General features: G+C 47.4%; 1 protein-coding gene across 5 annotated transcripts in view; it reads right to left on the bottom strand.

Annotated features, from left to right (window-relative positions):
- GATA4 (GATA binding protein 4) overlaps nt 1-20,672 on the bottom strand; it is a 54,250-nt gene that overhangs the window by 21,739 nt on the left and 11,839 nt on the right. The gene's annotated exons all lie outside the window — the stretch shown is intronic.

Consider the following 20,672-nt stretch of genomic DNA (forward strand, 5'->3'; position numbering starts at 1 on the left):
TGCTGGCACTTTGAATTCCCATCAAGGTCTCAAGGAGTCAAGGGCACCTCGCAGCACCTCAGAGGAGGCTCCCAGTACCTCGCAGCACTGGGTCTTGAGAGTGTAAACTGCTAGGGACCGGGGCAGAGTTTAACATGAAACAGCCTGGTCTAGTGGTTAAGGAGCTGGCCAAAGAACCAGGTGACCTGGGGGCTGGACCTGGCTTGAACAATGAGCTGCTGCGTGACCTTGGATGAGTCTTTCCCCTCTTGTCCGTTGTTTAGTCAGACTACACGGTCCTCAGGCTGGGAAAGGTCTTTCATAACCCTGTATGACGCAATGGCCCCCAGTGTCGGGTGGAGCCTCTGCATGCTTCCATCAGCTCTCTCAGTGCTTTTCAACCTTTTCTCATTTGCGGACCCCGAAAAGATTTTGAATGGAGGTGCAGACCCTTTTGGAAATCTTAGTCATATCTGCAGACCCCAAGGGGTCTGTGGACCACAGGTTGAAAACCACTGATTTAACCTCAGGAATTATTTCGGAGGGGGGGCGGGGGGGTTTAGAAGGAAAGGTCATTGCTAAGATACAGATCACTCAGGGTCCATGCTCTCACAGAGCAGTACCTTACCAGCACGTGGTCCCACCAAAATCAAGAGCACTGCTCAGAGTCAGGTGCTACTCACCAGGCAAAATGGACCCAGTTCAGTGGCTGGGCAGAAGGTCCCATGCACCTATAGTGACAGGGATGTCAGTGGTCCCTGGGAGGTCCTGAGTGGTGGTGGGTGATTGCACAGGTCTGTATTTGATTGTGGGGGACTATTACCACTTAAAAGAAAGACTTCTTTGAAATAAAGACAAATAATAATCCAGGAAGCCACATATTCCTGTCCAATGTTACAATCATTCCCAAACCAATCCTTTGTTTCTTTTAAGTTTACAAAAACCTGCGTTTTGGGCCTTAAAGGGCTTGTCTTTGGGGACTGAACATGAGATCTCTGGAGCTAAAAGCGTGAGCTAAAGAAGCAGAGCCAGGGGTGGCTAGTGGACTAGTGCAGGACCTGGGATTCAAAGCTGTGTCCCACCACACTCGTCCTGTGTGACCTTGGGCAAATGACTTAGTCGCTCTGTGACTCAGTTTCCCACCAGTACAATGGCGATAACAGCACTTCTATAACTATGTTAAAGATCGTGCGGTGCTCAGATAGTGTCGTAATACAAGTACCTAAGAGAGAGCGACAAGGTCCATTAGGTCAAATGCAGTAGCAAATTTATAAGCCTCTATATATGGGCTGGCCACTAGAGGGGGACAAAGATCCTCGCTGTGTTATTTTGGATGGGACATACTTGAGGCAGTTTATTCAACTCTGACAGCTCTTACCCTCCCCTTCTGCCTGTTATCTTCACCCCCTTTGATTTGCCCAGTGGAAATGGGTTTCCATTAATACAGCCCTGGAGTTCTGTTTACAGATGGAGGGAAATTTAATATCAACATTTCCCCCTAAAAAAGTGTCTTGTCAGTTCACTGAAGCACCTCCACAAAGGAGACACCATCCGTCACGCACAGCCGGGCACTTACCGGCTTTAAACAGAGCATGAGAGCAGTTCTTCCCCCAGAGAAACTGCCTTTCCTAAACCAATTTGTTATGATAAGAGGTGAGAGCGGCACACTCGTGTATACACGAGTCCCAGATGGACTCTTAGAGGAGTCTCACTTCGCACGAGTGCACGCTGGCTTTAAAATGCAGGCCCAGAGTATGCCGCATGGGAATTAAGGCAGGCAGGAGACTCCTGCCATACAGCAGATGAGATCTGAGCTGGGGAGTGGAGCACAGGGACATCTGGAAAAGCAGGCAAACTCCAGGATCACATTCAAAAATCATGAGCCAGGTCCCACAAATCATGATTAGCTTAAAAATCATTTTTATTTTTTTTAAACTAATACATCTGGAGTTCTTTATATTTGCCTTCTTGTGTCTGAACCTTTGGGTTCATGTTTTCAAGCTTTTCACTGCAACCACAAGGACTCAAGACTCACTTTGTTTCTTGAAATAAGAGCTGAGAGTCTCATGTAATCACATGACTCTAGGAGCTGGGGCTTTAAGAAAAAACACCAAATAGCACGGGGCACATGAGGACAATCACAAGGAGTTGGAAGCACTGGTCATCCCGTTAATGCTACAGAGATGAGTTGCGGAGCACACCAGAGGATAGGTGGAAAAGCTGGGAAGTAGAACATGGTGGTAGGATTATTTTTGTTTTAAGTAGGAATGAGGGCAGCAGAACATGGCTGATCAGACTCCACTCCTACCCTTCTTCCTCCACTCTTTTCTGCTTAGATTTTATTTTCTTTAACATTTAAAGGGCCACTGGCAACCCACAAAATACGATTCAGCAAGACTTATGACCAACAGAAATGTTCCGAGGATTTATTTTTAAAGGGCCACCGTCAACTTGAAAATCACATTTCCATCAAGTGCCCCTAAAGCAATTAGAACCGAAAGCGACTCAAGAAAGTAGCGTTTTTCTCCATTGTTTCATGCATTTACTTTGTGCAGCTGACAGCACTTTGACAATTCACACCCGTGCACCATGCTTTTGTGAGCATAAGTGGAACATACGTGATCCCCGGGCCTGTGTGCTGTTCTCGGAATAGCAGGGGAATAGTTATAAATATATCACATGGATTTAATGCCCCTTTGTTTGGTTTTTTGTTTTGAAAAATTGCCAGCAAACATGAACACTGTCCTCAATTCTACAGTCGGCCTGCCTGGGGTCGGAGTGAGCAGATCCAGTTGCAGAATGGTGTTCCTTGTCTCTTAGAATCCCTGTCAATATCTGGGGATTTAATCTGTTGTAAAAAGCCTTGTTACAAAAGATTTTTAAAAAATGTCTGAGCCCCGTCCTGAAAATATGTTGCGTTTTTTTCTCATTTGACTTATTTGCGTTGGAAATACGGTCTGACCCAGACTCTGGCATGTGATTTATTTGATCTGAGAGAAGAAAAAGAACCTACATATTTGCTTATAAAATATTCAGACTATGATCTGGTTCTAACATTAAATCACTTTATAAGAGTTTTTTTTTTTTTAAGTCACTGTTTCCCTCAGTATCACAAGTTTCAAAATCCTACAGCAAATCTGTGGCTACCCAAAGCTTCACAGTTCTTATGCTAACTTCATGGCACAGATCTTTGCAACTTGACCTTTATCTACAAACAGCGTAAGGCCTATGACACACACGTGAGCAGTACTGATTCCATCCAGCAGAGGGCAATGGTATACACACACACACACACACACACACACAACTGAGCTATCCCTCCCCACACACACACACACAAATTCCTTTCAATACTAGACATTGCCAGGGTGCAACAGAAAATGGAGGATGAAGCAATCAATCAGGTGACGGGGATTAGATCATTGAAATCTGCATGCAATGTGGCGTGCTAAAGAGGGCAGGATGGCTTGGGATTCAGCAGACATTAGTTCAGTGTCTGGTTCTACCAGAGCCCTTCTGCTAATGGGTAAATCATTTAATCTCTCCGTGACTCAGTTTCCCTCCACCCTGTAATACGGGGATACTAGCACTCCTCTGGTCTTGCAGCAGTGTTGTGAGAATATACTAAGGTCTGCGAGAGGCTCAGACATGGGCGGCGGGTGAACCACTGGTTGTGGGAGGCTAGCCCCCATCCAGCCCTGCCCCCCCCCCCGCCCAAGGACCTGCCCCCTTTCCCCCGCTGCAGCCCCCCCGTCCCCACAGCTGCCAGCCCCCTTCCCCGCCCCCAGCCCTGGAGCACCGGGCGGGAGGGCGACGCATTGCCCCCCCCAGCCTCAGTGCCCCCAACCCCCCCAAGCACAGGGCGGACAGGCCAAGTGTCTACCCCCACCCCCCAGCAATGGGTGGCCCCAGCCACCGCAAGTCCTGGCCACCCTAGCCCCAGCACGCCTCCCTGAAGAGCAGCCTGCCTGGGCTGGGGCAAAGCGTAAGCAGGAGGGGACTTCAGGGAGGAGCGTGGTCGGGGCGGCACAGCCTCCCCCCGCCTATCCGATGCACCGCCCATGTGCTCAGATGCTGTGGTGATGGCGCCATGCAGACAGAGAAGTGTGAAGAGACACTGAGTGGGTGGAACGCCCCAAATACTGGAGCTCTTTTAAAACACCCATATTGAAGGAGACGCCTCCCCCTGCTGCCCAAAACAAGCGGGCCCACGTTAGGTGCAAACAGGCCCAGGTGTGCGTATCTAGAGCGGTTACAGCTCGTGCAGGCCGGAGGACGACAATTCCATTTTGCAGCAGCTTTCGAGGTTTCGAAATGTGTTCCCCACGTGCAGGAAAACCCACCCTGTCAGCAACTGCGTGTTAGCTCGGCGGGGACAGCACCGGCCTGAAGGAGACCCAGCCGGAAGACCCTGCCTGCCTTGATTCAGAGCAGAGTTCTTCATCCCAGCTCGCTCCGATGCCTGCAGAGCAGGGACCTGAGCATGGATCTCCCACATCCCATACTGGTGACAATGGTCCAACCAGTTCGCCTCCCTCACGCGTGCGGCGGCACGGCTGCCCCGCAGCATTTCCCCCACCAGGACCATCTCTACCTGCTGTGCTCCCAGCAGTGCATTCTGGGGAAAAACTGGGCAGCTGCTGCTGTCAGGGGCAAAGGAGTGCAGTGCTCTTTGGGAGGGTCTCTTGCACAACCCTGGGGAGGGGGCGGAAGGGACCACATGTTACCACCTTTGGTATCGCTCCTGCTAACGCTTAGGCCTTGCCTACACTTGCCAGGAATGATACACCGGCAGGGCTATACTGGCAAACCTGCCTAGTGGAGACGCAGTTTATACCAGCCAGAGTGCTTCGGCCAGTCTAGCTTAGCCAGTTCTCCAAATGGAATAATCTACCGGCAAAGGGACTATTTTTGCTGGCATAACTGCGTCTGCATTGTATCAGAGGAGTAGCCATGTTAGTCTGGATCTGTAAAAGCAGCAAAGAGTCTTGTGGCACCTTATAGACTAACAGACGTTTTGGAGCATGAGCTTTCGCCGACGAAGTGGGTATTCACCCACGAAAGCTCATGCTCCATAACATCTGTTGGCCTATAAGGTGCCACAAGACTCTTTGCTGCATCTGCACTTTGGCTTTTTGCCAACACTGCCATGTCGGCGCGGGGTTCATTTGTTCACATTCCTAGCCAGCACAGCTGAGCTGCTTCTGTTTTCTAGTGTAGACCCGGCCGCGTGCAGATGAGCAATTTGACATGGGTGATGTGTTTGGATCTGGACCTGAACTTCACAGCTTGGTTCCGGGGCTAGTTATGGTCAGATGAAGGTTTCTTGATTTACCTGGACAGGAAATGGAAGGCAGCTAAGGGCCAGATTCTGAAATAAATACATGGCCGACAGTGGAGCTATGCTGGTTTACATCAGTGGAAGACAGGGTCCTAAACATCCAAGTAAGTAACTGCTGTATCAGTCCCTCTCCACATTTACAACCTGTTATATGTCCTGGGGAACATCCTACTCTTAAGGCCATGTCTACACTAGCGATCTTACAGCGGTACAGCTGCACCGATGCAGGTACACCGCTGTAAGCTCTCTAGTGTAGCCACTCTAAGACGACAGGAGAGAGCTCTCCTGTCGACTTAATTAATCCTCCCCCAACGAATGTCGGCAGAGTGCACTGTCCACACCGGTGCTTAGGTTAGTGTAATTTACATTGCTCCAGGGCTGGCTAATTCACACCCCCGAATGACAGAAGTTATACCGACATGAGTGGTAGTGTAGACATAAACTACCCCACTTTTCTAGATGTTTCTGATCCTGCTCATAGATTTAGCTTCATCTTTATTATATACACACACACACACATATATATATATATATACACACACACACACACATATATATATACACACACACACACATATATATATATGATTTTTAATCTGTTATGTATCTAGGATCCTTGCAGCCAATATGACTTTTTTGCAGGTTTGCATGCTTTTAAAACGAATCCTGGATTAAGCCGATTGCTGGTTTGCCAGGACCTTCACAGGAAATGGGGTCAGAGCCATGACATCAGAGTTCAGGGGTGAGCTTCACAGGAATGTTCCTAGAAATGCTTCCCTTCCATCCAACAGGAAACATTGGCACCATTTTCCTCCCTGAGTTATCTCCATGTTATAAATGGAAATTGGCTGTCAGAGGTTCCCCTCGGTTTAAGTGTCATTTGGTCCGGGGATTTAAGGGCAGGGGTGGAACCGAAAAACAATTCCTACAACCCCCCATCTGCAGGGAGGGGTACGGAGAGTGATGGCCAGAAAATGTGGGATTTCTAATCCCCTTTGGTGCTGTGTTCCTCGGCCCAGGCACAAGCTCACTGAGTGAGGGGTGCTATGCATTATTCCTTTACAAAGGAATTAAGATGCTATGGATTAAAACCACCCTGGCGCTAACAAGGCCTATGCACCACTCGTGGTTGCGCCCTGATTAGAAGGCAAGGCTTAGGTAGGATTTCAGTGGTGCATAGGCCTCGTGCTAGCCCTCTGCCTGGGGTGGGGGGAGGGATTTCACCCTGAAAAAGACACCCAGGAACGGGAAGTTGTAACGAATAAGTCAGCACAAAAGAGCATCCACATTCCAGTTGAAATAAAAAGGGAGAATGTGATTGGCCAGCTCCTCCCACTCCCTCAACCAGGCGACAGCACCCCCTGTTGGGATCTGAGGGCAAAACCAGCCCTCAGCTTCCTACAGGCAGCGGCCCCTTTGTCCCCTAGCCAAAGAGGCCTCCACACCATCCCACAGCCAAACTATTGCTCGAGTCATCCCGGATATCAGGTTACACAGTGAGCCTATGTGCTGGGGGGCAGCCCTGGGGAGGGATATGCAAAGGAGGCATTTACAGCCCCTTGATCACTGGGCCAGTTCAGTGCCGGCCTCATCCCCAGAGCAATCAAGAGCAGCCTAACGGCGGTTCTAAACCCTGCCAGTTGCCAGTGGCCCTGAGAGATCATTAGCGGGCACACAACCCCTACAGATAGGGAACTGAGGCACAGAGAGGTTAAGAGACTTGCCCAAGGTCAGACAGGGAGTCTGTAGCACAGCCCAGGAAAGAAATCCAGACCTCCCGAGTCCCAGCACAGTGTCTTAACCAGAGGACCAAACTTCGGCTGGCTGGGTGTTTTTCCCCTGTACGATCTGTGACCGAATCATCCTAAATGCCCTGATTCTACAAGCCAGGCACCAGCTCCTGTGGTCACTCGGGGCGAGGTGTGGTCCACAGCACCCAAAACAGAGACCTGACACAGACAGGGCAAGGGGACGGGGCAAAAGAAAGAGGAGAGAGATCACAGAAGAGCTCAGACCCCATGGCTATTAGTACCCTGGTAAGTCCTACACCACTCTGGAAGTGTGTCCAAACTGTCAGGGAGGGAGGGAGGAAAGAAAGAAAGAAAGAAAGTTGAGGCACCACCAGTGATTTCCGTGGCTGTCCCACTGAATCCCAGCCTGCACAGGACATACCCTGTGGGGTCCCCGGAAGGGCTGTTGCCAATCTGTGATTAGATTAGCCGGACAGTGCTGCTCTCTGGGGTGGGGTGAAGAGGGAGGATCTGCTAATTCCCCTCCAGCCATTCCAGGCCTCAGAGAGATGGGCGAGTAAAAACAGAAAGGAGGGGAGGAAAGGATTGAAGGGACTTGTGGGGCCAATAGAGCTGAAGGGTTGGGGAACCCCCAGGAATAACCTTGCTGGGAACTCCTAGCAGATTATCACTGACCCTGTTCACACTGTTATCTATACAGCTGAGGGCCCTTCTAAATATATCTGGCCTGAGGCTCAGTTACTCAGTTCCTGCACTTGGGCAGGGATGGAGGGAAGAGGGGAAGGTGGCTTTAAAATTACATCTGCACTCCCTGTATTCTGGGACTGTGCAGGGGCCTGCCTTGATCCCCGTGTAAGTCAGAGCAGCCTTAGGGCTGCTCTAACTGCCTGGTTACATCTACACTGCAGCTGAGAGCGAACCTCCCAGCCTGGCTGGACAGACTCATACTGGTTGCGCTTGAGCCGGGGTACTAAAAAGAGCAGCGTGGACGTTGCGGCTCCGGCCTGGACTCGGGCTAGCCAGCCGAGCTCGGACCTAGGGGGCTGGGTTGGCATGAGAGCCCGAGCTGCTGCCCAAGCCAGCCACACTGCTGTTCTTAACGTGCTAGCGGGGGTGGGGTCTGTCCACACCCAGGCTGGCAGCCTTTGTGCCAGCTCTGTCAGAGCAGGGGAGGCCAATCCGGCAAGGATTGTTGCGGGGGAGGCTGTTTGCACCCGTTGTGCGGCTCTTTTACTCTGACAGAGTGGCATCCAGGGGCCCTAGGGTGGGTGAGAACCAGACCCATTGTGCCCCTCCCATGTTATGCTCGCCCCTGCTGTGACTAACCCTCCTTCCACTCCTACCTCTAGCATTCAGCACAGGGGTCGCACACAGAGTCCCTTGGGTATTGTAAACCAAGTAATCATATGACCTACTCCCTCTCTGAGCACACGCACCCCTGTCTCCAGGCAGTATGAAGGGCTTCTCCCAGTGTCTCCAGACACCATCAGGGGAAGCAGGCTCAGGCTCCAGTTACTACACAGCCGGCTGGCGTATCTCATCATCATTATTAGAGCGTCACTGGGACTATGCACGTGAGTAAAGCAAGCCAGATCTGGACCCAAATCACTGGTTGGACCCACACATATTTAATGGCTTCTTAACTGTTGGCCCCGATCCTGCACAGACGTAATTAAGCACATGCTTAGATTTATGCACCGTGAGTAGAAGCCCCACTGCGTGAAATCTTAGCCCCACTGAAGTCAATAGGAGTTTTGCCATTGACTTGATTTCGCCCATTGAGTTTAATGGGATTATTCACAATGCGTAAAGATAAGCATGTGCTTTAAATCTTTGCACGATCAGGGCCCCTGTGTGGAAAACAGCACTTTGAATCTCTGGATGGAAGATCTGATAAATAATGAGGATTATGACGGTTGTATTCTTTCTATATTATTCCATTACCAAAATGACGCTGTCGTGAGGCAAATCGTATTGTCCTGACACAGAACGTGATTGGCCCCTGTCACTAATGACCCCTTACATCGCTGGAAACTGAATTCCCCTTGCACCATTTGTGCCGTTTCTTTCCTTTCTTGTCTCCCGCTCAGCTTGGACAAGGCAGCTAGCCTGGGGGTTTTTTCACAAGTTTCACCCAAGTGACCCTCCTCCTGTTCGGCTTCCAGCCCCTGCAGGGGAAGGTTTCTGTGCAAAGATCTGAAAACCACTGGTACGGAGCTTACCTTTTTTTGGTGTTTGTTTTATGAAACACGTTCTTGGGGATTCGACCCCTTGAGGGTATCTCTCAGAGGGTCCAATCCTGCAACCCTTACTCAGCCGACGAATCCTTGCACAAGTGAAAAGTCTTACTGACTCACGTCAGACCTGCAGGATCACTGAGCCAGATTCTGGTTTCTGTCACACTGGTGAATATCTTTAAAGGAAGGAATTCTGAAAACAGCCCAGGACAACTCAGGTCAGACTCTAGCCTATATATCTATATCTATATCTATATATATATCTTTGTTTTCCCTAATTCTTTTCATCATCCCAAATATGCCCGGTTTGTGCTTTTTGCCCGGTTTCCTGGATAACCTCTAATAATTCTCTTTTCCGGCCTTTTTTGTTGTTCTGAACATTGGGTCACTCCCCTGCACTGGGAGGTGGGTGGGGAAGAGAGAGAGAGAGAGAGAGATTTTCACAGTAACTGATTAAATATCTGAACAGGTCAATTCAGACCTTGACAAGCACCCAGCCAATAAACCTGCAGGTACCAAAACTTATCAGAGGAAAATATAACTTGCAGTTTTTCTAACCCAATTGATTGGACTTTTATCTAAAATAACAGACATTATAAGATAGGAAATAGCTTGAGATAAGGAACAAAATCGAGTAGTCTTGAATCAGATCGGATTGCGGACAGGTTCACACTCCCACACCTGCCCTGGATGGATCAATGAAAGTTTCTTGGCATTGTCCTCTCCGGTTTTGAAACGCTGCTAAAGTCGGGTGAACTTTGAGACTTCAGCGTTTATTCTGCGATTATAATTAACCTGCTCCCCACTCGCTATTGATTAGCCCTGACTGGAGGTGACAAAGTTTGACTGGATGGCTCAGAAATGTAAATGGTTGGGGATGAGTGGAAAGGCCGAGAGAGGAGGCTGATCCTGGCTCAGGCAGAACACCCACAGACTGGAGTTCAGCAGGCAGAGCTGACTGCAGAGGGAGTGGGAGGTTGGGACTGCTCCGCTAGGCCAATGGAATGACTTTTACATTAACGTGGGGCCATAACCATTCTGTGACTCACACAAAGCTTTAGGGCCAGACTCCTCAGTTGCTATTTATCACTATAACTTCCCTGGAGCCGCAGCAGGTGTAAATCTGCCTAGTTCCATTGGCAGGGGCTGGTCTAGCAACAGGCAAAGCGGGCGGCTGCCTCGGGTGGCAGATTCTGCTTGGGGCAGCTGGCCCAAACCTGAGTGATGCTGCAACCCCGGGTGCTACGTACGTTTGGCCGGGCTGCCAGACATCCCATTGTCTTGAGCGGCCTCTGTCCATTGGAGCCTCCTTTGTTGCAAAGACTCCGTGAATGAGAGTAACTTGAAGCGCGTGGAGCAGAGCTAACTGACCGCATCTGAAGATCAGCTCCATATCTTTTAAAACACATAGCGCAAGGGCCGAATTCTGAGGCACACAGTGAAGGGCTCTGCTCTGGGCATGGGTTTGCTGGAGAAAACTGGATATCAAGGCAGCCAGGCTGCAGCAGCTGCTGCAGGGCATAGGGAGGCGCGGTACCCACATTTGGCCATGCTCCCCTCATGCATGTTGTCACTGAGCATTCCCAACACATCCCCAATCCCTCCCGTACAGAGAGAGCCTCCCCCAGACAGCTGGGGGCAGAACTGGTTCCTTGCATAGTAGGAACACATTTAGCACCTTACATGCCCCGGGCTCAAGGTTTGGGGCTTAGTTCACAGTGTTTTTTCAGAATTGCCAGCCCAGGACATTCAAAAATCATGAGCCCAGCCTTCTAAAAATCATGAGATTTGGCTTAAAAATCGTGAGATTTAAAAATAATAATAAATGTTGGGTTCTTTTTAATTTGCCTTTTGAGTTTTGAGGGTTTAGGGCTCCCGTTTTCAAGCTTTCCTCTGCCACCGGGAGGGCTAGAAACTTACTAATTTTTTTCCGAATGAAAGCTTGGAGCTTCTCACACAATAACATGACTCCAGGAGCTGGGGCTTTCAGAAACAACACCAAATCTCACAATGAGTTGGCAACAGCATAGGGGAGGAAAATGAAGACGCAGTCGGCGGGGGGGAAGCCTTTCAAATGATATTTGAAAACACATGGAGAGGTGATGAGCTGCCGATACACATGGGCTGTTTTACAAGGCAGGGGCTGCAGGCAGGGCTGTGCACTGGGAGTGAAGATTGAGGTAAGATAATGATATTGGCTATGCCTACACTACCGCGGTAAGTCGACCTATGCTACGCAACTCCAGCTACGTGAATAACGTAGCTGGAGTCGACGTACCTTAGGTCGCGTTACCGCGGGGTCTACATTGCGGGGGGTCGATGGGAGAAAATCTCCTGTCAATTTACCTTACTCTTCTCATCGGGAGTAGAGTACAGGGGTCGACCGGAGAGCGATCTGCAGTCGATTTGGTGGGGTCTTTACTAGACCCACAAAATCGACCACCAGTGGATCGATCTCAGAGCGTCGATCCCCGCTGTAGTCTCTTGTCTTATACTTAGATTTGGAAGCTCTTTGGGCCAGGGACCATCTTTTGGTCTGTGTTTGTACAGCACCTAGCACCGTGGGGTCCTGGTCCATGACTAGGGCTCCTAGGGGCTACCGCAAAACAAATACTACTACCGCTAATAATAAGCCACATCAGAGAAGAGGTTTGTGCCAGACAAATGGAAGGGGGAGATGAATGAGGTAAAAGAGCAACCAATTGCTTCTTACCAGCAGTTGTGTGATCTCCCCTAAAGTGCTTTAGGGGTGACGCCAACCTCAAATTACTGGGGGTTAGGAGAAAAGATTCCCCTGGGGCAGGTTATTCTGTTGCACCATCTGGCACTGACCCTGGTGGAGACGCAATATTGGTCCCCAGCTCTGATCCTGCCTGGCCATTGCTATCTTCCTGTGTAAAGGGAGAACCTTCACTTTTCCTTTCTGTGAAAGACTTTCTAACAAACAGACGTACTTTCCCACCCCCACAAAGAGCAACATCAGATCCACTTCGTTCCAATACGGGGAGGGACCATCCTGATCAAATTTTGCTGATATGCCACCAAAACCCCAAACCCCTCAATGTGGCAACCAATCAACTTGATTAGAAATTACCGAAAGTTCCATTAACTGTAGTCTTGGGATTTGTGTGCTGAGACTCAACTAATTTTAGGTCTCCATTCATTTTGCAGCGGATTGTTTTCCTCTGCATCCGTGTTCCTCCTCCCCCCACATCTTATATGGCCCTGAACCTGCTTCTCTTCTAGTCCATAACCAACCCCACTTTGATTTCAATGGGAACCATTTCATCTCAGAACAAAGCCGGCTAGATTGTCTTTTAACGCAGCTCTCTGCTTAGACTTTTGTGTGTAGCTCAAGCCTATTTGAAGTAATACAGAACTACGCTGCAGAGTCAACCATCTTTAAAAACCTCAGTGCAAATTTCTGCAAAATACGTCTTCGCTGCCCTCAGACACTGCCTAAAACAGCACTTTAACAGCAAAGAATTCTTACGTTCTGAAGTCTGGAATCGTCAAAGCTGGATAAGGGCGCTGGATGCCCCGTTTTGAAAATATCAGCCTCAATCTTTATTGCAGTGTGCTCCCATTAAAAGCCCTGGTGTCTGAGTTCTATGCACGAGGCAGTCCAACACTGCCAAACTGTATTTAAAGGAATAATAATAACAGAAAGAACTGCTTGTTTCAAAATATAAGATACAAAGGAACTGTCAGCGGTTCAGTAAATCAGTTCTGTTTCAGGAATGTCTTCTCTAAGGGCTGGATACTCCTTACACAGGTTACAAGAAATTCCCACTGACTTAAGTGGACGAAAGGAGTCTGTGAAATGCCGTTCCTCTGTGTGTAAATGCCAATCCACTTTTGTTACAATGCACTGGGCCTTCAGAATTTTCCACCATGTCGCTGCACAAACGGAAATTGCAGTGCTACTTCTAGTGGCAACAACATCAGGAATTTCAGGGAGTATTTAATGGCAATTGCACCTTGCATGATCTAACCATTTTCAACACACATTTTCAAAAAAAAAAAATAAAAGACCCTAGTTAAATGTGATCACAAATAATTATTTTTAATTTGTCATTTGAGGCTGGACAAATTTACAACTACCAAGGGCCACACTGACTTAGCACTCCCTAAAGATTCGCTGGCAGGTAGTGTAGTGTCAGTTTCATTATGCCTGGAATAACATGCTGAATGCTTAATGGCTCATTGTCAGGTAGTTTAGTTCCAAAATGTAGGTTTTCTACATAAAAAAGACCAGACACAACCTATGATTAAATATTTTTCCATGATTTTTTTAAATTTCACAATTTGAGATGCATGTTTTTGTACTGTCTTAAAATTCCACAATTTAAGTTGAACTTTGTGATACTTTTAAAAAATAGACTTCAATCAAAACATTTGCTTTGTTCTTTAAGCATGCAAACTACCAGAGATTACCAGGGTGAGACAGATCCCTGAATAGCGAGTGAAACCGACTAGTTTAGCGGCCCAGTACTGTATGCTCAGGACACCCGTCTCCAGCCTATTTCACTTTGCGCACAAGGGCTACAGATTCCTAATTTTGTTTTTCAACAGGATGAGAGATGGAAAGAACAAGCCCAGTCCCACACACACACCTCTCAACCTTCCGGTGCTCAAATGTAGGCTATAAAACGTCCAAAGATCCAAAATGAAGGACACACAAAAAATTATCCCCGCAGAATCCACACGGGGTTGTGAGCTTCTTTCTTTCAGTGCAACTAACACACTCTATCCTCAGTGCAATAATCCTACTTTTCTCATGTCACACTCTCAGCAATGAAACGACAAGGGACACCAGATTTGTATGGATTGCAGGGAACTTTGGGATTAAACTAAGTGCCGGTCCCATGAAATGAGCTATTGCCCCGCTGTCGTATGCAGGCAAAGCTCTTCTTGGAGTCATTGGGAATTCTGCTTGCATGAAGGCTGAAGGATTATTTCTCCCTAAAATCCTAATTCTGCAATTAGATGCAGCCTCTGTGCACGCAGATCTGACTGCTTACATTGGAGCCTGTTACGATTTTTATTTAATTGCTTCCATTTTAATAATTTATTTACGTAATGGGTTTAATTTCTTCAGTGTGAAACATCTCTGTTTTAATATATCTAGCACAGTGGGGTCCTAATCTGGACCAGGACCGGTGAATACAACCATAATTATATTCTTCTTGTTTTACAGAGGGTGATTTTTTTTTAAAAAAACCTGTCATTTTAATGTGAACTGGTGTCCACTTTAAAAAGATTCTTCATTTTACAGCGATCAGTCTTGAATGTGTTTTTATCCAACCCTGGAATAGAATGTTATCCATTCCAACAGCCAAACTGTGGAGCTCTTACTCCCTGTTGTCACTTAGGCCTGGTCTACACTTAAAACTGAAAACCTCGCATCCCCTAGTGACACAGCTCTGACGGCAAAATCCCCAGTGTAGATGCAGCGATACCAACAGAAGAATGCTTCAGCTGGCATTGCTAACTGCGTTCGAGCAGGCGGTGTTCCTATTCTGGCACAAAAACTCCTGTAGGCGCACGCTGCGTCTACACTAAGGAGCTATGCTGGTGTAGGATCTGTAGTGTAGCTGTAACTTTACTCTCATGAGTCGCATTTGTATAATAAGTGCTCACCCACGTGGGGTAGGGCGCAGCAACTTCGCCCCCAAGTTAGCTAAGAACATACCCTTTATCCTAGTGAAGATGCACCCGAAGTGTTGGGAGAGCAATGTCACTCTAGCTGCATCTCAGGTTTGTGAGGAGGCACCTGCATACAGCAAGATAGTCTTTCATGACTGAAGAGCTCACAAGTGCAAGATCTGAGCCTGCTTGGACAAATAGTCCTGTTTACTTCGTGCGAAATCCTGGCCCCATTGCAGCCCCCTTGCTTTCAACAGAGCCAGGATTCCTCCGCATGACGGGGAGTGAACTAGGAATACAGGATCAGGCCTGGGACATTTCCTTTGATAAACCGCCTGCAATTAACAGAAGCTCAATCACGGGATTTTATCCTCTTTTCCCAAAAAGATGGAAACAAATGATAAAAAGACAAACAGATTCATGTCCCAGTGATCCATTTTTTTAAAAGGCCTCTCGATATTATTGTAACTAAAGTAATCTGCACAAAGACCTGTGTCTAGAGCAAGCTAATTTTATCTTTTAAACTAAAGTATTAGATGTAATGCCCTTCACCCTTTATCTTCAGATTTTATTGGTTTACACAAACAACTCATTACAACTTATAATGTAACGTAGGCTATGTTCTGATGTCGTTTTATGCAACATTTTGGTCTCTATATTAATAAATAATAACAACAGATGTATTACTGACTTATTTAAAGTTTGTAGAAAACCACTGTTCTGGGATTTTGGGGACGAAAGAATATTTATGTATCTGGGCTAAATCCTTCTCCCCCTTTGCCCAATTCTGTTCTTTATTAGGCTCAGTTCATGGCTCCGTCGTACCAATTTTACAACAGTGCAACTCCATTAAGGGCAATGGAGTCACGCCACCGTAAAACCGGTAAATGAAGCAGGCCCACGCACTCCAGTGGGATTTTCCTATTTGGTTTGTGCCCCAGACGTGCATAATCATTTAGTCACATAAGCCAGTGGGTCACAAACCGTTTTTACTGGCGACCTCTTTCACACAGCAAGTCTCTGAGTGCGACCCCACCATATAAATTAAACACGCTTTTTAATGTATTTAACACCATTATAAATGCTGAAGGCAAGCGGGGTTTGGGGTGGAGGCTGACAGCTCGTGACCCCCCCCATGTAAGAACCTTGCAACCCCCTGAGGGGTCCCGACCCCCAGTCTGAGAACCCCTGACATAAGCAGTGCCGATGGGAGCTTGTCTGTAAGGGATGTGGACATGAGTGAGGGTTGCAAGACTGAACTCTAATTTTGGAAGAGGAGGGCTGGATTCTGTATATTACAGACACAATATAGATAAACGCATATATAGGTATAAGGCCCAAATCAATGGGAGTTGAGGGTGTGCCACACCTTTCTGCATGCAGAGCTGGGTACTTAGAGCTCAGTAACAAGCACAGCAGACACTGCTGTAGAAGGGGTGTGGGGAATGTTACTGTACTACAGAGTTTGCTTTCGGTGGCAAAAGATTGTAACAAATGCTGATGAGTCACATGGAAACCACCCAGGGGATGCTACAGGGCAAATATCTTAGTGTCCCTGCTGAAAAGCTTAGGATCTGGTTCAAAATCTCAAACAGCAGCAGCAGAGAAGACATTTGCCTACCAAGCTGCATTTCTACTCACGGCTTTGATCTTTCCAGATGCTGCTGCTGTTCTGAAAATCTGCCCCCTTCAGACAACTCCCTTCCCAGACTTCCGCTTTGGTTTGCAGTGAAAAGAACATAAATGTTCCCTCCAGCAGACAAATCCCTGTAACGCCCGAGTGCGATCATATTCCCCCCTCAGTTACATGGGAGCGACTCCACTGATTTCAAAGGAATTGTGCCAGTGTAAATGAGAAGGAAAACTGGCTCCATAAGGTTGCAGAGAGGGTAAGGATTTGACCCACTGTCCATATTTTTAAACAACCATTGCATGCTCCGTAGATCTGACACCTTCCAGGCCTTCTCTCTCCTTTTCCCTGCATGGATCTTGGGGCCTGACTCCAGTAGATGTCTCCCGCACTTTACATGATGTGGATTCCTCCAATCCACAACCCGTCCCCCCATTGCAACGCTGTGCTAACTTCAGAGTCTGCGGAGGAGAGAGCAGCAGCAGATGCTCAAAAGGAGGAGCCGGCTTTTGGCTTTGACAGGGCTATGAACGCAGACTTAAAAGTGGGTTCTTTTCACGCACCATTAAATCAGGAATTCATTAAAGCCTCATCACACCAAGGCTTGGATCAAGTTCATGGCCATCTCGGATGGGCCTGAGCCTCCCTCTTTAAGTGCTATCCGCAAAGGGGTGAATTAGGCACTTTGGGACCATGTTGGGTGACATTTTCAAAAGTGCCTGAGCCTAAATCCAACTGGGCGCCTAAGCCACTAATTTTACCCAGTCTGTCGTTGATTTTTACACCCCATTTCCCATTGTTCAGCTTTAAAAAAATCAGTGCCACAACTACAGGCTCTTTGGTTTTGGTTTCACGCTGGATCGTAATGTAATAAAGCCTGTGTTGTTCTCCCCACAAATCTGACTGTAATGGAAATGACAGGCAAGTGTACACTTCAGGATTCAGCCCAGGGGCTTGTGTTTCTTTTACACTTTGGCACATTTGTGTAGCTTGTTGCAAATAAATAAACAAAAGTTTTCTGCCCGCACCTAATGCCGCCAGCCAGGTTTGGGGCTCCCTTGTGCTAGGCACTGTAAAAACACAGAGCAGAACCCAGCCACCCCACCAACGTCTATGGTTGCATTGAACCGTGTGCATTTCACTCGTGTTATTATTTACAACTGAACATGATTTTATCTCCTTTCACACTACATAAAGCGAGGTCTCTCCCCGCCCCACCCCGCCATATGTGCCTATCGCTCTGATTTCCTGCAATAATTTCATTTCTTTCACCTGGACTTTCTAACCAGCTGTTCCCCTCTTGTAATGAATCTCTCCCTTTGCTTGTTAACGGCCTTCCTACAGCTTTTCCACATTTCATACCAACACCTAGAAAAGTGCAGTCTCCGCAAAGTATCCCCTTAGGTTAGAAAAGCCACCCAGCTGGAAATGATCCTTGTTCCATTTAAATACTAAGGGCTAAGGCCTGCAGGCAAAACTCCCATGGAATCCAGCGGGAATTCATCTTGAGCAAAGATGGAGGTTTGAGCCCTAAATCAGAGGTTCTCAACCAGGGGTATGTCTACCCCTTGGGTACCCCTCCTGGGGATACACCAACTCAGCTAGATATCTGCCTAGTTTTACAGCAGGCTACATAAAAAGCACTAGCGAAGTCAGTACAAACTAAAATTCCCTACAGACAATGACTTGTCTATACTGCTCTATATACTATACACTGAAATGTAAGTACAAGATTTATATTCCAATTGATTTATATGATAATTATATGGGAAAAATGAGAAAGTCAGCAATTTTTCAGTCAGTGTGTGCTGGTACACTTTTGTATTTTTATGCAAGTGGGTTTTAAGTGAGGTGAAATTTGGGGGTACGCAAGACAAATCAGACTCCTGAGAGGGGTACAGTAGTCGGGAAAGATTTAGAGCCACTGCCCTGAATAACTGGATTGGGGGTTCTATTTAGAGCAATCATTGTTGAACTTCAGGCGGTTATAAAACGTAATTTAAAATTTTCATACCCAGCTCTCATGCATATTTTTTAAGGTTTTTTTTAACATAAAAAGTCACTTGTACTAAGTACTTTTTATTTGAAAACTCAAATATCTTTTACTCGCTTAGGCCCCGATCCTGCAATCAGATCCACACAGGAAGACACCCCCCCCCCCCCCACCCATGTAACTTATAGCACTACATAGGCAATGCGTTCTACTGGCACAGATCCATTTGCTGAATTGGGGCCTTGGTCTTGAACTTAAAAATTATACCCAGCCATACTTTCCTGTAACGCTGAATGTAAAAGATCATGAATGTTCGGTTGGTGGGCTGGACAATATAATTGGTATTGTACAAAGGCATAAAGACCAATTCAACCCCACACCCTAAGAGCTTAGAATCAAAGCTTGTAACCTACATACCCAAACAAGTTTGGTGTTTACTGCTAGGGATAGCTGCTTTGAAGTCAATGGAACTACTATGATAGTAGGTTCTGTACTTAGCACTTGGGCCCTGATAGTCAGATGCATAAAAGAAAGATGAGCGGAAAAATGCAGAGAGGGGAATAATTTAGAGTCTTCAGGTTTGGTTTTGTTGTGGTATTTAAAATTATTATTAACTTGCTACTTGTGTCAAGTATCAGAGGGGTAGCCCTGTTAGTCTGGATCTGTAAAAGCGGCAAAGAGTCCTGTGGCACCTAATATAGACTAACAAACGTATATTTGCCGCTTGCTACTTGTGGTCAGTGGGGAAGATTTGAGGTTTTTTAGGAGCAGTCTAAAAGATGTCTGACATGTTTCAATAATCACTTATTGCACATCTTAACAATGCTGTCTGATAACACCACAAGGCTGATACAAACTTTGTCTTTAAAATACCAGGTGGCACTTTTTAAACGCCTTTGTATCGACAACAAAACGCTCCAAGAGTTTGAGACGCCCAGTCCCCGAACAATAACTACTTTGATTTGTGAAAAAGTTTTTTAAAAATCATCACAGAGCATTGTACAAATTCATACTAGACTAGGAGGAAAAATTGTGCTAAACACTCTTATCTACAGGCACATTGTGCATGAATCCAAATCATTTCCCTAGTACTGCGTTGTATTTTTAAACTACGCCACCTTCAGCTGAGGCTAAACCAAATAGGGTGGTAGAGAGAACATGGAGAGAAACCAGGATTTAGAGATGATACGCTTGTGATTATACAGAGGAGTCACTTCTTTTCCCAACCCCCATCTCTCCAAAATAAAATAAAGAGGCAACATTTTTCGCCTCTTAAGCAGATTTTGAAAACCTGTGCACTTTATGTTACATTAGCATTTAGCCTCCTAAATAAAAGTGACCAGGCATCACCAACATTTTCAAAACTGGGGGCCTAATGATAGTCTCCTAAATCTACACCAGGCACCTAAATAAGTGGTTTCGTTTTCAAAAGCGCTCAGGACCCAGCAGCTCACATAGAAGCCAGCGGGGTGCTCATCACCTTCCACCTATTTACAAGAGTAAATATGGCTACAGCAACTCTTTTCCCTTCCTCTTCTCCCCTGCTTCACTTCCTCACCCCGCTTCCATCACTGGGCCCCCTCCTTTCCCTTTCCTTCAGCTTGTCCCCTCCTAACTCACCCGCGCACCCCCAAACTGGGGCACTAACATGCCGTAGGCCACTGGCCATTGTTCACTCTGCGGGTGTGTTAGACCCATTCCCGCTCCCGGGTCTGTCCTGTCTGTTTAGACGCTCTCCAGGGCAGGCACCGTGTATAGAATCATGGAATAGCAGGGTGGGAAGGGAGCTCCCGAGGTCACCTAGTCCAACCCCCGGCCCAAAGCGGGACCGACCCCAACTAAATCATCCCAGCCCCGAGCACACTGGAGCCTTGTTCCCGATTAGTCCCTGGGCCCTGCTCCCATAACCAGGACTAATGCTACTTAATAACTTGGGGCCAAAGCCTTGGCCTTGGGCCCGCTCCTCCAGCAGCCAGCTCCTAATTCAGACCTCATTGCTCTACCTCCCCAAGCAGCCCCGCGTCCCCGCTCCCAGGACCCCCATCTCCCCCCAGCAGGGCCGCCGGGGTGGGGGGGGTTAAGTGGGGCAATT

The sequence above is a fragment of the Mauremys reevesii genome, linkage group 3 (assembly GCF_016161935.1).
Source record: "Mauremys reevesii isolate NIE-2019 linkage group 3, ASM1616193v1, whole genome shotgun sequence".
NCBI classification, from domain to species: Eukaryota; Metazoa; Chordata; order Testudines; family Geoemydidae; genus Mauremys; species Mauremys reevesii.